Consider the following 21,251-nt stretch of genomic DNA (forward strand, 5'->3'; position numbering starts at 1 on the left):
GCTTTAAGTAACACCTGGGAAGAAAAACAAGGCATTCTCAGTTTTACTTTCATCGTCTTCCAGGGCTTCATAGCTACAAATGCATAGAAAAACATACACAATAATTTTTTTTAATTTTGTGATTAGAATTAAAATGTTAACAAAGTACATTTCCCTTGTCACCTCATGCTCCTCCTTTCCTCAGTTAATAAAATTACTTAACACAAGAACTGTAATTGAGAGCAAGTCCCAGAGGAAGTGTGGGCCTCTAAGGGTTCATTTCTGTCACGTCAAATGACATTTTATTCCCAAATCATTTAACCTACGACTTTGCATGACTACTTACAGCTTCACTGGAATTCTGGTGGGGGCCCATAAATGACACTAATCCCTCCACTGGAAACTCCATCAAGGCTGTCATCCTGAGCCCATCTGATAATAACAATTTTAAAAAATATAGCCAGGCAAATTGCCTTCAAAATGCTCAGAAGCATGTGACTGTATATGTGTTGTATGGACTGACTGGGGCTTTGGGTGCCCTGCGAGGCTTTAGGAGATTTAGTGTTAGATGGCGTTAACCATCTTAATTAATCCTTAATTAATCTATTTCCTACCAGACATTAAATCAAATGCATGATACCAAATACACTTCCTGACCCACTGCCCTGCTGACCTCAAGATTTAAAAGCCTGTGGGGAAAAGGAAAGGCAACGTCAGCACAAAAGAGGATCCAAGTGAGAGGAAATCACAAACTTACAAGGAAACAAAATATGAAAGTTGTTGCAAACAACCCCACTGTCCACATCCACTTCACAGCCTCCTAAAGCCTTCCAAGACTCTGACTGTACCTACTGCACAGAGAAGGAAACCAGAGTGCTGGCAACTACAACTCCAAGGTTCTGCAAAGCAACATCCAAATTCTAGGTGCTTTCTGTTGTCACACACCTTAAACATCAATTAAGACTCAAAAAGAAGAAAGTAGCTCAAAGAGCTTACCCAAATGGGATAAAGTGTTAGAGGGCAAATGGCCCAAGGTTTGGGAAAAGTACTGGCAGCAGAAATACATAGAAAAATATGAGCTCTGCTATAAAACATAGAGAAGACGGAGTCAGAAGACATAGGTCACAGAATACAGGAATGGACATTTATGAAAAAAACAGAAGTTTGAGTATATGTGGCTCTTTGTCTATAGGTATTTCTTTGTCTTTTTTTTTCATCTTTTTCTTTTTCCTTCTTTGCCAGGATTAGGCCTCATAGGAAGTGATTAAATTAAGTTTTACCACGTGCCATGTGCCTTGTATCTTAGGGCCTGATTAGTAGATTTTCATTCCAATATTTTTTCCTAGTGAATGATCTCTATTACACGGTTTTGGTCTCAGACTTCTATGTGCCCCATGATTTTGTCCAGATGTTTATTAGAAAAACTGCAAAATCTTTTCCAAAAAAGACTGCAGAGAAGAGCATGCTATTCTACAGATTATGTCAGACTTTTTCTTTTAATGTTTTTTTTTAAAGATTTATTTATTTATTCATTCAGAGAGAGTGAAGAGAGAGGCAGAGACACAGGCAGAGGGAGAAGCAGGCTCCATGCAGGGAGCCCGATGTGGGACTCGATCCCAGGTCTCCAGGATCACACCCCAGGCTGCAGGCAGCGCTAAACCGCTGCGCCACCGGGGCTGCCCTATGTCAGACTTTTTCTAACAGACACATTGACTTAGGGACCATTAACTCTAAATTTTTCAGTGTCTCAGCAAAAACTTCATGAAGGTTTCCTTTATCCTTTGTTAATTATTAGTGAACTGATCCCTCACGAGGAAGGGACCCCTATGACATGTCCCTTCGTGTCCCAAGCTCAAAATGAACTGCCTGTGTAGCATCTGAAACTGCAGAAGGAACTTTTTTTTTTAAAGATTTTATTTATTTATTCATGAGAGACACACACACAGAGAGAGAGAGGCAGAGACACAGGCAGAGGGAGAAGCAGGCTCCATGTAGGGAGCCCGACGTGGGACTCGATCCCAGGTCTCCAGGATCACGCCCTGGGCTGAAGGCAGCACTAAACCTCTGAGCCACCAGGGCTGCCCGCAGAAGGAACTTCTAAACATGGTACTTTATTTTGAAAATTATAACTCTAGGATGAATTCTAGATCTGTGAGGGGACTTGTGGAATACCCAGTGTGGGGACCAGGACCTTAGAGAATTTCCTGACATCTGTGCTCCTGATCTCCTGACTTCCTGTCCAGTTTCCTCAGTGCCTCTATAAAGCTTGACCATCTTCCTAGCCCTGAAAAGTGTAAACATTATTTTCCCACTGAGGAGTTCTTTCCCCCAGCTACCAAAGGGGGGAAAAATCGCCCATACTTAATTGATTGATATATAAATTTCCTTTTTAATTATACTGAGTATTAATATTTAAGTCTCAGGCCTGAAACAGAACTCTCCAACTAGTGGAAAAGGCACTGAGGCCTACAGCACATATGCAAGAGAACAACTCTTAAAACGTGTTTAATTACAGGGAGCCCCTCACAGCATGGAACTGGAGCACAGGGATCTCAGAAAGCAATTTTCCGTTTAGACTGTGCTCCTCAGCTAATTAAAAAACCAAACGGGCCAGCAATCTGGACAAGGAGACAATGAACACCCCACACGTTACAACACAGGTAAAGGTATGTGTGAGCCTAAATGGAAATGAAAGCTGCGGGAACCCAAATGTGAAAAGCAGCCATTTATAGCAGTGGCCCTGACGGATGGGTAAGTGCCTGGCTGGTGAATGACACGCTGCCCTCTCACTCCGTGGCTGAAACATGGAAACACTCTGGCCATCTGTTGTGTCTGCAGAGATCTTCAACTCAGAGCAAAAGAAAAATGCCTGCTTTGGTTGCAGCTGTAATGCACATGCTTAGAGCTGATGTGCCTTCTTGACGCTGCCAGCATTTCAGGTTTGAACCCTCAATGACTGATCTTTTCTCCCCAACTGTTCTATCAGATTTCCTAGGTTTCTACAGGAAACTGTTTATTTAGGGGGTACAAGACATACAAGGGATGGAGAATGTGGAGTGGTGGCTGACTTTAAAATGGGTTCAGGGGATCCCTGGGTAGCTCAGCAGTTTGGCACCTGCCTTCGGCCCAGGGCATGATCCTGGAGACCCAGGATCGAGTCCCATGTCAGGCTCCCTGCATGGAGCCTGCTTCTCCCTCTGACTGTGTCTCTGCCTCTCTCTCTCTCTCTCTCTCTCTCTCTGTGTGTCTCTCATGAATAAATGAAATCTTTAAAAAATAAATAAATAAAATGGGTTCAGTTCTACTGTGACTATTGAAATGCCTCATGGATGAAGGAGGTTCCAGTGATTTGGTGCAGTTTTCACCAACCATAAATCCTGCTTAGCTTCCTTCCATTTATAGTTTATTGCATTAACATTTCTTTTGTGCTGGCTGCTGCTGGGAAGCTATTGTAAATTTGGGCAATTACGACTTTTGTTCCATCTGCCCCTCCCCTCCTTGGTACTGTAACATCAAAGGTGGCCAATTCTGTAGCGGCTGCTCTGTCTCTCAAATCCAACCTGAAATAGATGTTATTAGAAATCATGGGCTCTGAGCGAAAGGTAGCAGAATAAATCATAAAGATGCTGCTCCAGCCTTCTGAGAAAGTCTTAAAATAAGCTCTCTTAAACCTCCTGTACAATGCTCCCAAGTCAAAGCCTAGATAGGCATTTTAGGGCCTCCTTGTCCAAATCCCCTGAAAGTAGGTATGTGAACCATGTCAAGCAGGGGGCGTGCCCCCAAATGCTGGGGTTTCCACCAGCCCTGCCTCTGCCTGGGTCTTAGTGGTGCTTAAAATAATCTCTCTTTAGGTATCTGCATAAACCAGAGTGGGTCCTAACTGCTGCTGTGGGGATGACGCAGCCTGGAGAAATCCCAAGATCTGGGAAAAGGCCCTGCTGCAGATAAGGAAGGTCAGCAACCAGCTGAAAAGCTCAATGGACAATACGGAGCTGCTTCTATTCCTGACAAGCTGTCACTTGTTACAGGGAAGAGAGAGACAAAGAGGGAGAATGTCATCAGGGGTGTTGGGGATTTCATAGGCAATAGGACATTGCATTGGTCGGCTCCATTCTCAACAGCTTTCTGAGAACATACTACATGCTACACACCGTGGTGGGTGCCACACTAGAGAGAGGAGGGGTTCAAAGATGAAAAAGGACAACCCCTGTCTCAGGAAACTTAAAACCTAGTGCAAGAGACAAGCCTTGTGATAACTAAGTTGCTTCATAATTAGTTTTATAATATTAGGGACAGAATGCTATGTATCCCAGTCCTTTGAAATGTTAAACACAGAAGTACCCTATAACCCAGCAATTTCACTCTTAGGTATGCCCCCCAAAAGAAAACATACATCAACAATGTACACTAGTGTTCATAGCATTGTTAATAGCCAAAATACAGAGACAACTCAAATGTCCATGATAGATGAATGGATAGATAAAATGTAGTATATTCCTACAATAGGACATAATTTGGTCCTAAAAAGGAATGAAATAGTGATCCATGCTACAAGGATGAACTTTGAAAACATTACTCTAAATGAAAGAATCTAGACACAAAAGGGCACAATTATACAATTACATTTATACAAAATGTCCAGAACAGACAAATCTATAGATTCACAAAGTAGATTGAGGTTGCCAGGGGGAGGGAAGAGGGGCATGTGGGGAAATGGCTGCTAATGGGTATGGGGTTTCTTTCTGGAGTGAGGAAAGTGTTCTGGAATTAGTAGAGATCATCACACAACTTTATGAATAGACTTTAGTAAGGTGAATATTGAGGCATCTGGGTGGCTCAGTCAGTTAAGTATCTGCCTTTAAGCTCAGGTCATGATCTCAGGGTCCTGGGATCAAGCCCCACATTGGGCTCTCTGCTCAGTGGGGAGTCTGCTTGTTTCCCTTTCCCTTTGACCTTCCGCCCCTGCTCGCGCACCTGTGCTCTCTCTCAAATAAACAAAATCTTTAAAAAAAAAGGTGAATGTTATGGTATTTGAATTGATCTCAATAATACTACTATTTAAAACTGCTATTGGAGGGGCACCTCGGTGGCTCCTTCAGTTAAGCACCTGCCTTCAGGTCACGATCTCAGGGTCCTGGGATAGAGCCCAGTGTTGGGCTCCCTGCTCAGCAGGGAGTCTGCTTCTCCCTCTGCCCCTCTCCCCCACTCACTCAAATAAATAAATAAAACCATTTTTTAAAAAAAGATTTTATTTATTCATGAGAGACACACACAGAGAGAGAGAGAGAGATACAGAGACACAGGCAGAGAGAAAAGCAGGCTCCATGCAGGGAGTCTGATGCGGGACTCAATCCCGGGTCTCCAGGATCAGGCCCTGGGCTGAAGCTAAACCGCTGAGCCACCCAGGCTGCCCAAATAAAACCATTAAAAAAAAAAAAAAGAACATGATGAGGATTCTAAGCACTTTCTTTTTCTTTTTCTTTTCTTTTTTTTTTTAAATTTTTATTTATTTATGATAGTCACACAGAGAGAGAGAGAGAGAGGCAGAGACATAGGCAGAGGGAGAAGCAGGCTCCATGCACCGGGAGCCCGACGTGGGATTCGATCCCGGGTCTCCAGGATCGCGCCCTGGGCCAAAGGCAGGCACTAAACCGCTGCGCCACCCAGGGATCCCTCTTTTTCTTTTTTTTTAAGCACTTTCTTAAAATGAAAGAATGAGTGAATACAGAAAACAAATCATTGGATTCATTGTTCACCTCAAACCTCCTGGCCATGAAGAATGTACAGAGTTCCCACATTCTGAAACAATTACTTCCATACAGTCCATAGAAACAGCATTCTAAAAACTCAGGGGCTTAAAACTCTGTGCAGTGTGGGTTTCAGGTTTTGAAGATTTTAAAAAACACCTGCTGTGTTCCCACCACCATCACTTGGAGTGCTTGCACTTATCTGTCCTTCAAGCGATTTGGGAGCAGTGACTAAACATTTTATCTCTATATCCCTAGAACCAGAAACACACAGGGGAATCAACAGGTGACCCTGGAAGAAAGAGAGGAGGAGGGAGGGGGAGGAAAGGAGGAAGTCAGTCACTATTTGCTTATAATGAGCTTATAGCCTAATTCTTCAAGCTTTCGTGTTTTGTTTTTTAAGATTTTATTTTTTTTAAGTAACCTCTTAAAAAGAGATGGGGCTTGAACTCACAGTTCTGAGATCAAGAATCACGTGCTCTACTAACTGAACCTGCTAGGTGCCCCTCTTCAAGCCTTCTTATTTGTTCATTTTCTTATCAGGAGGTGTTGTTATTACACTAAGAAAAATGTTTGGTACTCTAGTTGTCATTTTTACAAGTCAAATTGGTCAAACAGTATGCAATTTCCAATGGTTCAATCTAACACACAGTCACAAGAAAGAATATCATTTTGATCCTATTTCATTACACAAGATGCATTTTAAACCTGGGGCTCTCTGAAAGCTCCTTCAGGGACCAGCAACTGAGAGGCAAAGGGGAGGGATTCTGATCCCCAAGGAACTCCTCCAAAAAAATAAGTCAGAGTTTCTATATAAGAGTTGGTTTGAACTAAAGACTTAAAGATGTGTGTCTAAAAATTAGTTTGTACTGGGCTGCCTGGCTGGCTCAGTCAGATCATGCAGCTCTTGATCCCAGGGTCATGAGTGGGAGACCCACATTGGGTGCAGAGCTTACTTAAATAAATAAATAAATAAATAAATAAGCATAAAAATTCATTTGTGCACCTCATTCATAGCTCCAGATAGACATTCATTAAGAAAAATGGTGCTTTGGTCAAAGAATCAATGCCTAAGGTTTTTACTTCCAGTTCATTCGAAAACCAAACTGCTTTACAAATTTCCATGCTATCTACTCAGGACATCTAGGAGAGCCATCTATGGAAGAGGCTACCATGTTGGAAATTTTGCATAGGGCAATGGTTATGCTAGAAACTCAAAGTAGTAATCCAAGGGTTAGGAAAAACACTAAATCCAGAGAGTACTCATTAACCCAAGGCTTTCTGCATAGTGTCTATACCACCCTGCTGCCTCTAACCATACAGGACACTGTAGGTCTCAGTATGATAGAAACCTTTTGTTGAAGTAGGAGGCTGACAGCTATTTGTGATGAGGGGTTTTTGTTTATTTGTTTGTTATTCAAATAACTTTCCCCCAGAGGAAATTCAAAAGGAAAATGTCAGAAGTATGTGATTAATGATTTTTAAAAGAGGGGATCCTCCCTGTTGAATTGAGAAGTATGTACCTAAAAGGAATCCACTCTATTAAATATGAAATTCTCATCAGTAAGGTTGATACTGATTGTTTCAAAAGAGTTCTGCTTTTGAGTCAGATAAATGACAGGAGGGTCTAAGTATCAACATCCTCTGAGGGGCAGCTGTTGGGTAACATTCTCAAAGCAGGGCAGCCCCTGTGGCGCAGCGGTTTAACGCTGCCTGCAGCCCGGGTGTGATTCTGGGGACCCTGGATCGAGTCCCACGTCAGGCTCCCTGCATGGAGCCTGCTTGTGCCTCTGCCCCTCTCTCTGTGTCTCTATGAATAAATAAATAAAATCTTTAAAAAAAAATTCTCAAAGCATAACAATAAACTAAACTAGAACACTGATGATGTGACCAATTGGTGATGGGGACTTGTCCAGTTCTCTTATCCTCCAAGCTGTGCAGCATTGTGATTCCTAAAGTCATGTTAAAATTTAAAAAGGAAAAGTACATGTTGCTGGGGACAGGGGCAAGGTTGTGTTGGGGTGGGAGAGAGGGAGAGGTGAAAAGATTCCAGAAAGAAAAAACCTACCCTCAAAACTTATTTTTTTAAGGTTCCTTTTAATCAGCTCTTAAAGCAAAGACAGAAACTGAAAACATTCCATGTAAATAAACAGCAAAGAACTCCAAATCCTTAGCAGACCAGAACACCGGAAAGAGCTTGCATAGTACTGCCAGGCATGACCGACTTTAGTGGATTTAACAATAAAAAAAGAAGATGGCGCCAAATGACCAAACTACATACAACTTTCCCTTCTAGCAAGAAAAGTGGATAAAACTTTCCACTGGGTAGGGGGGGAAGGGTCTAGAGAGATAAAATGCTACTTAACACAACAATGTGAATAGCATTTAGGCCACATGCAAATTTCATCCACAGAGCTTGCAAATGGAATGCAATTTACTGCTTAGGGGATGTAACCTATTTGAGACTAGAGAACTAATTAATAAAACAGTCTAAAACAGAATGCAGAGTTAATTGCCATCCATCTCCTGGTCTATTTCAACTCCGTTCTTTATACTTGCTGTTAAACAAAATTCCAAATATTGTTATAGCAATCATGTTTTAGTTATCTTAGGAAAAGGCAAGTTAGGTTTTGATGAAACTTAAGTCTCTTAAAAACACTTGAAAAGTTGAATCTCTTCTCCTCAGAGCTTGTTCTGTGGTGAATAAAAGTTTCAACAACTATAAACGTTTCAAGTCAGGTCACATCTAGGAAGTAAGGGTAAATATATGTGATTGTTCAGTCAACAGTGCTAGATCTGTTTTGCAATTACTAAGGCTGAAATAATTGGGTACAATCTTTAAAAATCAAACCCTCATTTATAGATACAGTTGGGCACAAAGGATGTAAAACCTACTCCCTTCCTTGCTGTGAATCATGGAATTAAAGATAGCAGTGATTTTTATCTCCAATTTTCTCTTGACTTTTTCTTCCCTTAAGCATACCTGCACTAAATAATTTTTGTTTTTCACTGATAACAAGAGAAGTTTGAGCCAGATTATTTCCTTTGGGCCAACCTGTCAATGATTACAAGGATACTTTTCAAAAGATCCTGCAAATAGTGGACCCAAGGCTCCTTCCCGATCCTATTTCCCCCTGAAGCTTGCTGAAGGGGAGCACGACACTTCTCCATTCTGTCTTGGTTTACGTGCTTCTGGAATCCTGAAATTGATTATTAACTATGGCTATTTTTCAATAACAAGGCTTACAATGTCAAAGACACTCTAAGAGGTTTTTGTTTTTTTTTTTTTTTTTTTCTAAGAGGTTTTTGAGTGGAAGAAGATACTTGGAGTTTTATTAGGCCCCAAGGACTAGATCCTGGGAACTCTACATTTCAGCCACATGTAATTGCTAAGGATGGGAGGGGCAATGCCTGGGGTGTGAGGCTTATTTTATGGTGAGTCCTTCAAAACCAAAGTGGGCAGACCTGGAAAATATAGGTCTTCCCCTGGCCACAGTCCCAAAAGTGCATCTATATACCTCGGGCTTTTGTCAAGATGAATGATGGTGTTGAATAATTTCAGGAAAGCAACTCACATGCCAAAATATGACTACCACGATATTTGGAATACTCTGATTTAGCACTTCATGTAATTGCACTTTCTGATTTTACAAATAAGGAAGTTACCTACTGACCATTAGAGCTTTTCTTTTATGCTGTAATTCCTGGAACAGCTATATTCCCAACCCTGCAGGCCATGTAGAAGCTGGAAAAGATACACTGAGCACACCTAATTCACCACTTTCTCATTTTCCATTCACATGTTATTCTTCTAGCAATGACAAATTGGTACACCAAAAAGTACGAGGCTAAGGAAAAGCCAAAGAAATGATGTCATTAGTGAATGCAAATATGCTAATTGAGATAAAAACATAATGCTTAAAAAGTCCTACTTGTCATATGTAAAATTATTTTAGTGACATATTCAAGAAGAATCTGGAGATTATGTTGCCAAGAAGGCGATACATTTAAGGCAATCCTACAAAGTATATGAAATCACAGACTGTCATATCCTGTAACTATTTTAATTTTAAAAGCTCAGTTTACAAATATATATCAATATTTTTCTCACTTTTAATCACTCCCCCACTGTTTCAGCATAAGAGCTAAAATAACCTAAAACGGCCTCCTAAAACACACACAGCAAGTCTGTTACACAGATCTAGAAAACAAAAAATGTATGAAAGAAAGGATTTTTAAAATAATCTAAAACCGAGTAGCAAAAAAAATGTTTGGTTTCTAGGTTTTAGCTACTAATAAAAAATTTTCCTGAGAAAATAGTACTTTAAAGCAACTCTAAATGAAAATGCATATAATTAAGGGAAAGACCATTGCTTCAAACAGATTGACTGTCTTTAACAAGTTTCTCTCTTTCGAGCTACTCAGATATGCTATATTTCCTAATTATCACCTTTTAAGGGCCATCTGGGCCCATTCCTCCCCATCAGGGGGCAATTCCATTTGCATTGTTCCTGGGTTGAGTCATGATCAAGTAGTCTGGTGGTAAAGTTCATTAGAAATTAGAACAGAAGCATTCAACCCAACACAGTAAACCAAGTATCTGATACTCAGGCACCCACTGGAGAGATGCTAAGCACTTCTACACATTCTTACATAACCAACAAGTCTTCCATGTGCATTTTATCAAATTGCTTAAAGAAACAATCAGCCTAGTCCCTGACCAGGTATGAAATGAAAATTTGATTAAGTCTCCTCATACTGCAAAATATTTCTCAATTAAGGCAACATAACTGAGTCCCTTAAGCCTTTCGTTCAAAAGTCTATTAAAAACCCTTTAATGATTCCCTCATTTAGCCTACCATTCACTAGCAGTATACTACTTCCTTCCTGTAGAGAACACACAAGAATTATCCTAATTGTATTTTCTGTGAAATGAATGCACATTACAGAGAAAGCGTATCCAACCCACAGACCAACGCTGACGGGTATAGGTTCCAAAGAGCATTCCCTTTTGTCCTCATCAATAGATCATCCTATACATTCACACGCTCTTTACAAACATGTTGTGAGCCAAAGGCTGGCTTGGCCCCTAAATATGCTAGATGGTGTAGGGAGCTGCCCTTCTGCAGGGCTGATTGGAAAAGGCCTGGCTAATTCAAGGCAGCTTTATATAGCAGTTCCTGCTTGATACCTCGTAAGGTCTGATACATAAAACTCAGGAAATAGTTACCTGCTTCATCTTGCCATTTCTGAGCCTAACTTGCAATGACCATCTTAATCTGAAATGCCAGCCTATTGAGCTCAGGAAGAAGCACTCCCTGCGGAGACCCACAGCTTCACCGAGCTCCACCTTAGTCTTGCAAATGAAGACAGCTGCAGCAGGTCCTAATCTATGCAAGGCAGGTGTAGCCCTGGGGCTCTCGGCAAGTGACCCTAGGAGTTCTTAGGGCTGTGAAGTTAAGAAGCTACTGTCATAAAAAGAACGATTTCATAGCCTCTCATTATCGAGGTGATTATGCTTTTTAAAGGAACAATGGCTTATTTCCTCCGATTTGTACCTTGATATTCTCCCCTGCCTTTCTGAAATTCCCTTATTTAGACAGTCCCTAATTCTGACCCCAGCTGGGACATTTCAAATCAGTGGCACAGTTTACACCTAACTGATGTTATTTGCTCGATGCTATGTTGCAAAATTGGTTCTATGTCAAGTTCTCCATCTTTAAAACTTATCCTAAAATCTCTTCAGACATTAGCAGAAATTTCAGGAGAAAACAATGCCTAACGGATCTTCCCAAGATAATGAAAAAAAAAAAAAAAGATAATTCAATACTGCTTAGTAAAAGATCTACAGCAATTTTGGGAAGAAAAAAAAAAAAGATCTACAGCAAAACAGTACCACTGAAACTGAGCCAACAATAATTAACTCAAGAAGTGGTCACCAACGGGACGCCTGGATGGCTCAGCAGCTCAGTGGTTGAGCGGTTGAGTGTCTGCATTTGGCTCAGGGCGTGATCCCTGAGTCTCAGGATCAAGTCCCGCATCGGGATCTCTGCAGGGGGCCTGCTTCTCCCTCTGCCTGTGTCTCTGCCTCTCTCTGTGTGTCTCTCATGAATAAATAAATAAAATCTTAAAAAAAAAAAACCTGGGAGCTAATATATTAATTTTGAAATAAAGGTGATAAATATATATTTTTTAATTTTATTTACTTATTCAGAGACACACAGAGAGAGAGAGGCAGAGACACAGGCAGAAGGAGAAGCAGGCACCAAGCAGGGAGCCTGACGTGGGACTCGATCCGGGGTCTCCAGGATCACACTCTGGGCTGCAGGCAGTGCGAAACCGCTGTGCCACCTGGGCTGCCCAGTGATAAATATTTTTAAACATTTGGATTTTCTTAAAGAATTATTTTAGGGGCACCTGGGTGGCCCCCCCAACTCTTGGGGGACTTGGTTTCTGCTCAGGGCTGTGAGATCCAGCCCCACAATGGGCTGTCTCTGTGCTCAGTGCAGAGTCTGCTTAGGATTCTCTCTCCCTCTGCATGCCCCCTACCTCCAGTGTTGGTTTTCTCTCTCTCTCTCAGATAATCTTTTTTAAAAATTTAAGAATTATTTTAGAACTTATTTTTTATTTTTTAGTGGTTCTGTATTTTTCTACCCTTTCACTTTTGAAATACACATAATAAGCTTTTTTTTTCAGTTCCTATAGAACTGTTGAGTTTTTATAAAAGTATAAAATTTGAAACAAGTGCAGAAAGCCTGTAAATGTACCAGAAATACCAGGCTACACATCCATACCCATTACTTCTAACAATTTCACAAGAAGGAGCACATTTTCATGAGTTGTGTGATGTTTTAGCAACAAGACTCCTATGGGCTTTAATGGAAGTCACACAGCTAAAACTCCATGCACCACTTTGAAAATTTAAGAGTAATTGCTAAGTCCCCCTTAGAGGGTCATAGAAATATTAAAAACCAAAGTATTTTGCTAAGAACTCCAATTATGCCTGAAGGCTTACATCAGATTTTATAAAATGATTGGTCACATATATAATGTACTGTAATACTGTTTTATTGGCTGGTTGTTTTCTTTATAAAAGAGGGTCTTTGTGAAATCCCATCTGAAAAGGAACATACAATACAGTGAACTTCAGTTCTAATGCTCACTGAAGGCCATGGCTCAATCTTACCAGGGAGGTGCACGTGAGAAATAAGATGGACTTGAGAACATTTTATCTTGTTATTTGTAGACTCGGAGGGGATCATTTAGTTCTCTGTTCCATCAGGCTGGTAGATTTTGAAGAAATACATTAAACTGTTGAATATAACCAATACACCTTGGTGAACGTTCTTCCTAAGAATCCGTTTTGACTAGCTGAGCCATTACAACTGACCCTCTGCATGTGATGCAGTGGCAGGCTTTGTCTGAGAATCTCTGTCATAGTAGAAACCTCTGATTTCTTTCCAGAATCATATACAAAAAGGCTTATTAATCTGAGGCAAAAAGACAGCATTTTGACTTTAATTTTTTAATAAAATTTTAAATAATTTCAAACTAACAAAAAAGCTGCAAGGGTAGCCGAAAAAAATTCCTGAATACCCCTTACCCAGATTTGCCAATTGTTAACATTTTTTCATATTTGCTTTATCATTACTGCCCTCTATTGATTGACTGAGGTTCATATATTACGTATTTATTTATTTTTTCTTCTGAACCATTTGTAAATTGTATTCATTGTGCTCCTTTACCCCTAAATACTTCCTCAAATCAAGGATACTCTCCTACACAACTGTACTAAAATGATCAAAATCAAGAAGTAGAACAGTGATATAATGCTGTTGTCTATTCTGTAGACATTATTCAAATTTCATCAATTGTCCCAATAAGGTGATTAAGTCCATTTTTTCAGGCCCATGACCTGATCCCAAATCATTAACTACATTTAGTTCTCATGCCTCTTTAAAGTCAGTAAAGCACAGTATCACATTATTTCTTAAAGAGACTGTTCACAAATAATTCCCCTTATAATCTCATGCTATGGCTCTGGTCCAAAATAATCACAAGAGGAAAAATAAAATTTATTTTATTTTATTTTAAAGATTTATTTATTTATTCATGAGAGACAGAGAGAGGCAGAGACACAAACAGAAGGAGAAGCAGGCTCCCTGCAAGGTACCCGATTTGAGACTCTATACCAGATTCTGGGATCATACCCTGAGCCAAAGGCAGACGCTCAACTGCTGACCCACCCAGGCATCCCAATAAAACTCATTTTAAAAAAGAAAGAGGACATAGGAGAGGCACAGTAAAACATCATGAAAAATATGTGTTTTCACAACCAAGCTATTTATTTGGTTCAAGCCTGATGCAAATATAACTAAGATTTCAGGCTAGGGAGAGAAACACAAGCAGTCTGTTGTGAGGCCACAGCCTAGACCCTTGATGTTAGTAGCTGTATCATGTCTGTGCTGCTGATCAGAGAAAAGGCTCAGTATGGGGGTAAGGCATTCGGTAGGCACAATGACTAGCACCGGAAAATTACACTCGAAATTCCTGTTCTACCCTGGTGGAATCATCATCATTCAATGAAGGAAACTCACTGGGTAATTCAGGATCTTATTTAGGTATAAAACAAATAAACTTTTCTACTAATCACAACAAATTCTAGGTTTGGATTAGGGGTGAGAAATTTGGTAGGCTAGTTGATCAGTCCTTGATTAATTATTTTTGGAGTACTTTTCTAAGACTAGGTCAACTGAGGCATCATTCTTTTATTCTAATGCAACAGAAGTATCAGTGAAGCAACTGCTATTCTAACCCTACTAATGCCACTTCATCAGGCTATGTTCTAAACTGATTCATAAAACATTTTACATAGAATCTATGATAATGGGAATATGTTTTCTTTTGAGATTTTATTGATTTATTCATGAGAGACACACAGAGAGAGGGGCAGAGACACAGGCAGAGGGAGAAGCAGGCTCCACGCAGGGAGCCTGACTGGGACCCAATCCCGGGTCTCCAGGATCACGCCCTGAGCTGAAGGCGGCACCAAACTGCTGAGCCACCTAGGCTGCCCAGGAATATGTTTTTATGGAAGGGTGCACTGTATCCTTGGAGATTTTCAGACATGAGCAATAAGAAGTACAATGGGTGTTCTAGAAGTCAAAAATGGTATCAGATATTCTCTTCTGAATGTGTGAAGGAAGACATTTTTTTTAAGGTTTTATTTATTCATAGAGACACACACAGGGAGAGAGGCAGACACACAGGCAGAGGGAGAAGCAGGCCCCATGCAGGGAGCCCGACGTGGGACTCGATTCCGGGTCTCCAGGATCACGCCCCGGGCTGCAGGCGGCGCTAAACCGCTGCGCCACCAGTGCCCGGAAGACATTGTTCTGTTTGTCTGTTTGTTTAAGATTTATTTATTTATTTATTCATGAGAGACACAGAGAGAGAGGCAGAGACACAGGCAGAGGGAGAAGCAGGCTCCATGCAGGGAGCCCGACATGGGACTCGATCCCGGGACTCCAGGATCACGCCCTGAGCCAAACGCGGCCCCAAACCACTGAGCCACCCAGGGATCCCCAAGACATTGTTTTTAAAGAAGACCCCTTCTTTGCTGTCATAGGCATTGCCATAGTGAAATTCTCCCATTAGTAGGCCTACTTCAAACCACCATTGCCCATGAAAATATCAGACAGTAAAAGATACTTTATAGCCGTTTGCTTTCAGCCAAAGTCATGAACGCAAAAGTTTCCAGCACAAATACTAAAAAATGCAAACTGAGCATCCTAAATTTTTATATTGACTATTGTCCCATTAATAAAACATGGCCATTTAGATATTATTGTTTAGGTTCTAAGTATATACACTGGGCAGTAATAACATTACTCTTTAAAAATGCTGTTTCTCGGGCAGCCCCGCTAAGGTGGCGCAGCGGTTTGGTGCCGCCTGCAGCCGGGGGTGTGATCCTGGTGACTGAGGATAGAGTCCTACATCAGGTTCCCTGAATGGAGCCTGCTTCTCCCTCTGCCTGTGTCTCTGCCTCTCTCTCTCTCTCTCTCTCTGTCTCTCATGAATAAATAAATAAAATCTTTAAAAAAATGCTGTTTCTCACATCAGGACCCGTTGGCCAACTATTTTCTTTGGATGAAGTTTAACAATGGGTACCTGGAAATCTAAGGGCAGCTGCTGGATTCTGCATCCAGTCAATGGCCAGAGGAATCCACTGATCTGCCTTTCTTCCCATTTCTAGCAGATATTTCCCTCTCTCCCCCCTGTTTTGGAAACAGAAAAAATATGGTTTATATAAAGTGGGCTGTGGTTACTCATTATGTGACCCTCGGACAGATGTATCATTTGCAGATACAACAGGTCTGTGCTTCACTGCCCCCTACACAATTACTCAGATCACCATCTGAGGACCTATAAGAGCGATTCAAAAGGTAAAATCAAAGTCCCAGCACAGTGGACATCTGAGTAATACTCTGATAAACCGAAGCACAGATCTGCCAACTGAGGAACATGTAAGCAGAATACCCCAAAAGGCCACAGTGTTAAAGAGGAATTTGGGGACACGAAAGACCATTTCTTGAGGCCTAGAAAAAGTTCAAGTCTCCTTTTCTAAAACATACCCAGGGCAGAGTTTAGTTAGCTGTACAATTCAGGTCACAAGGCTTTCTTTCTTTTTTTTTTTTTAATAGTTTTTTTTTTTTTAAGATTTTATTTATTTATTCATAGAGAGGCAGGGACACAGGCAGAGGGAGAAGCAGGCTCCATGCAGGGAGCCCGACGTGGGACTCGATCCCGAGTCTCCAGGATCACACCCCAGGCCGCAGGCAGCGCTAAACCGCTGTCCCACCGGGACTGCCCAAGGCTTTCTCTAAGGAACAGTACATCAGTCCATTATAAAGAGCTGAAATATTCTGAATGAGAAAACCCAATTTGTTGCACACATGCTCAGTTTTTCACTGCATGGAGCAAGAATCCAGTACATACTGGGTCCTCCTCAGATATCTGTGAGAGACATGCTAAGCACATTCTCTTATATTTTGTTTTTAAAGAGTTAATCTATGTGAAAATGTCAGGAGAGTAAAATATTTCACACTAACTCCTGCCACCTACCTTTTCTTTAATTATACAAAAGATGATTGTAACAAGCCCACTCTGGTAGTCTCCTAAAATAAAAAAAAGATAATAATACTATCTTAATTTTAGTTTTGTCATAGAAAAGGCAAATTGGTGCATAATTAACAATTTGTTGGTGCAAATTCATCTGCATCTTTTAATTGGTGTTAATTAGATTAGGACTAAAATTTCTTTAATCCTCTATCTTGCCTTTTTTGATGCAAACTAATTTTCTCAGCTGGATGTCAAAGTTTCCCATTAATTACACTTTTCTAACAGGAGCTTCTTCAACCACGGAGAAGCAAACATATACAACAGCAGTTTTCAGAAGGGCTAAGGACCAACCTTTTGGGGAAAATAACGGTGAGAACTGACACTTGGGAGATAACTAGTGAATTCACCCAAATTCACTGGTGAAGCAGGGCTACCACAATTAGCAAATCAGGGACTGTCCGGGATTTGAGAGCCTCCAGCATTTGGTAGCTGTAAATAACACCCTGTAATGTAACTCTGCCACACAGTGCAGATGTTAGAGCAGACTTTCTGAAACAACAATGACAAAATGTTTTGCCTTACAATTAAGAAGATAACCTGCTTTTAAATCCCAAGAATAACAGTTTGCTGCCTTTTACCTAAGAGCTATTCAAAGTACTCAATATACCCACTTCCAGTAGAAAGCGAATGCAAATGTAAACCATCTTAGGTGAATTAAGTTCCATGTTTCATATGGTTTTCTCCAAATATAGTAACTCTTCTACAATGGTTAACATGTTGGGGAGAAAAGCCACAAAATATATTCAATGTCTTTTAATGGCAAGGTGACCCGAAATAAAATTTTATATAGTTAAGGATTTTTGATAGTTCCTTATCCATCTCTTTCCTCTCACTATGCAGCAGTGATGATTGAAACCTGATGTGTACTGCAAAAAAGGCTATAAAACATTTTATGTACAAATAAAACAGTAGCCATTAAGTTTTGCTATGATGTCTGAGTAGATATTCAGTATGAAAACATGATAAAACAACTGTAAACTGATTGTGATCAAATGTAATTACAATGACTTGTCTCCAATGAATGACATGAACTAAACACAGTCACAGACTTCTCCAAAATTACTTTGGGCAAAGAACCAAGAAAACACTATATCCTTTCTTCACTAAAGGCATTTTGCCAAATAAATTGCAAACACACAAGCTTTAATAACCACAGCCAAAAAAGCACTTGGGAACTCATTATGGAAATGTTTAAAACCACACACACGCACACACACACGATCATATTTGATAAAACTCCTTCATATCAATATAATTTCACTGAAAAAGCTATGTTTGAGATTTTTAATTGGTGCTCCCCAGAAATAAATCCAAAGTCTGATAGGCAATTACAAGTTGTTTTTTTTCTCCAAGTCAATGTATTTGGCTGCCTTTCCTGGTTTCTTTATTTTGGTGATGCTATTAAGAAAATCTACTTGAAATTTTAATGCAGCTAAAAGTAAACAATGATCTAGATTCTGAAATAACCTTATATTTTCAGTAAGCCAATGGCAGGTGGACTCTCTCTTTCACTCTCTGCCCTTTTTGATGCAGCTTACTATATAGCATTATGCTCCAAAGCAGAACAAAAAAAAAATATCCATTCATTTAACATTGCAGTAACTCAACAGTAACTATGGCTAAAATAGCTCTAAAAATGTAGGTATCTGGGAAAGAAAAACAGACATGTGCTCTAGGCCCCACTTATCAACTTTGTCTCGTTTTTTTTACCTCTAGCCTGCAATTGTGGTACTATCAATATAGGCTACTGTAATATTAACAAGAAGGTAGAGGGAAGCCCTGGTGGCTCAGCAGTTTACTGCCACCTTCGGCCCAGTGCATGATCCTGGATACCTGGGATGGAGTCCTGTGTCGGGTTCCCTGCATGGAGCCTGAATCTCCCTCTGCCTCTCTCTCTCTCTCTCTCTCTCTCATGAATAAATAAATAAAATCTTAAAAAAAAAAAAAGCAAGAAGGTAGAAATCTAATTTCACTCCTAAGTATAGACACTAGAAAACAAATGTCCACAAAAAAACGTGGATACAAATGTTCCTAATAGTGTTACAGTAACTAAAAGGCAGAAAACAACCCAAATGTCCATCAACTGATCAAGAGATAAACTATGGTATATTCAAACAATGAAACATTATTCAGCCATAAAAAGATATAAAGTACTGATGCATGCTAGAACATGGATGAACCTTGAAAACATTACGCTAAGGGAAAGACACCAGTCACAAAAGATGACATTTTATGATTCTATTTATATGAAATATCCAGAATAGGTAAATATATAGAAACAGGAGATAGATTAGTAGATGCCTAAGCCTGGGGAGTGTGTAGGGCAATGACTGTTAATAAGTATGACTTTTTTTCTGGGGTGATGAAAATGTTTTAAAATTAACAATGGTAATGCCCACTCAACTCTGTAAGTAGACTAAATAGACTAAAATAAATAGTATAATAAATAGACTAAAAACCCCTGAATTGTACACTTCAAGTGGATAAACTATATGATATGTAAATGACATTCCAATAAAGTTGTTATGCATATATTTTAAAAAGTAGAGATTCCTTACATTTTTGGTTCCTTTTGGTCTCAGGAGAAGCTATAGGGTCAACCATAAAGATTGATGAGTACTCCACAAAGAGTATTATTTAAAAATTCTCCTCCTCTGAAGAGGAAAAAAAAACCCATACCTCCTCCAAATCTGTTCTTGTTGAGGCCACCAATGACCCTCACGTTAGCTAATTCTCAGTTTCTAAATTACTTGGCCTACCAGCAGCATGTAGCATAATCACCATCCCTACCCTGTCTTGATATATTGTGTTCATCGGATTTCCAGGACACACACTCCTTAGTTATAATCCTATCTTACTGCTTGCTATTTCTCCATCTACTTTGCTGGATCTTCCCTCCCACTTACCGCTTAATGTTGGGAGTGTCCACAGCCAGCGCTGGGTCCGCAGCCTCACACTCTTCCCACAGGGACCATGCCTGGTATTACTGATTTAAATGTCACCTCTATGCTAGCAGCTTCCACATGTAGCTCTCTAGTCCAGGCCGCTCTTCCAAATGTCATACTTCTACATTCAACTGCCAACTTAGCATCTCCACTTCATTTCCAAAGATTTTATTTATTTATTCATGAGAGACACACAGAGAGAGTCAGAGACATAGGCAGAGAGAGAAGCAGACTCCATGTAGGGAGCCCAGTGTAGGACTTGATCCTGGGACTCCAGGATCACACGCCCTGGGCTGAAGGCAGGAGTTCAACCACTGAGTTGCCCAGGTGTTCCCTCCACCTGATTTCTAATGGAGAATCTAAAAGTCAATATGTCTAAAGCTAAACTCCTGATCCTTCCTCCTCCTCTGGCCCCAACACCCAAGGAAACCACATTCCGTCTGTAATCTCTCCCATCTCATTTTTTTTTTTTTTTAGATTTTATGTATTTATTCATGAGAGACAGAGCGAGGCAGAGACACAGGCAGAGGGAGAAGCAGGCTCCCCAGAGGGAGCCTGATGCGGGACTTGATCCCAGGACCCTGGGATCATGCCCTGGGCTGAAGGCAGGCAGCTTAACCACTGTGCCACACAAGCATCCCTCTCCCATCTCATTTGAAGGCAACTCTTTTCTTCTAGTCACTCGAGCCAAAAACCTTGACAGTCACCCTTGATTTCTTTTTTATTTACAACTGAGGAACATTCAATCTGCCAGGAAGTGCTGTTGGTTCTGCTTCAGAATTTAGCTAAACTACATCTCACCATTTCCCACTCTAGTTTGAAACATCATCAGGTCTTAGCTGGATCAAGGCAACTACCTCCTGACTGGTCTCCCTGCTTCTACCCTTGTCCCTTACAGTCTATTCTCAACACAGGTTACAGAAGGATATGGGCCCTCCCGTGTCTCTCCTTTGCTCAAAACCCCGATAGTTCTCCCTTCACTTGTACTGGGAAAAATCCTTAGAGCAGTTTGGCATCCACTACTTCCTTCATCTCATCTCTTACTGCTTTGCCACCCCTCTCTTATTCCATGCCAGGCCTGTAGGCCTCCTTGCTATCCTTTAGGCACAGGATGTTCCCTGCGCCTAAAGCACTCTTCTCCCATTATATGCATTTATAAGACATATGCATACATATGTGTGTGTATATGTGTGTGTATATGTATGTATGTATGTATATAGATATATGCCCATCCCTCCTTCAAACCTTTGTTCATATTTCACCTTCTCAATGGGGCTTATCCTTGGTATGCTATTTAAGATTGCCACCTGCCTTCCCTTCCTCACCCCAAAGGAAGTTTCCTTGGCTTAGCTGCCTTTTCTTTCACCATCTTCTAAAATTGTGTCTACTGGGATCCCTG

The 21,251-nt window shown here is 40.6% G+C and overlaps 1 protein-coding gene across 7 annotated transcripts in view; it reads right to left on the reverse strand.

Moving 5' to 3' along the window:
- The window catches only part of CLYBL (citramalyl-CoA lyase), a 300,028-nt gene that overhangs the window by 214,124 nt on the left and 64,653 nt on the right, over positions 1-21,251 (reverse strand). The window contains exon 2 of one of the 7 annotated variants that reach the window (XM_072782509.1): positions 16,851-16,903. The exons of the other annotated variants lie outside the window; for them this stretch is intronic. The gene's annotated coding sequence lies outside the window, so the exon portion shown is untranslated. The remainder of the gene's footprint in view (positions 1-16,850; positions 16,904-21,251) is intronic. 7 annotated transcript variants of the gene reach the window in all.

Source organism: Canis lupus, chromosome 17, assembly GCF_048164855.1.
Source record: "Canis lupus baileyi chromosome 17, mCanLup2.hap1, whole genome shotgun sequence".
In the NCBI taxonomy this organism is placed as follows: domain Eukaryota; kingdom Metazoa; phylum Chordata; class Mammalia; order Carnivora; family Canidae; genus Canis; species Canis lupus.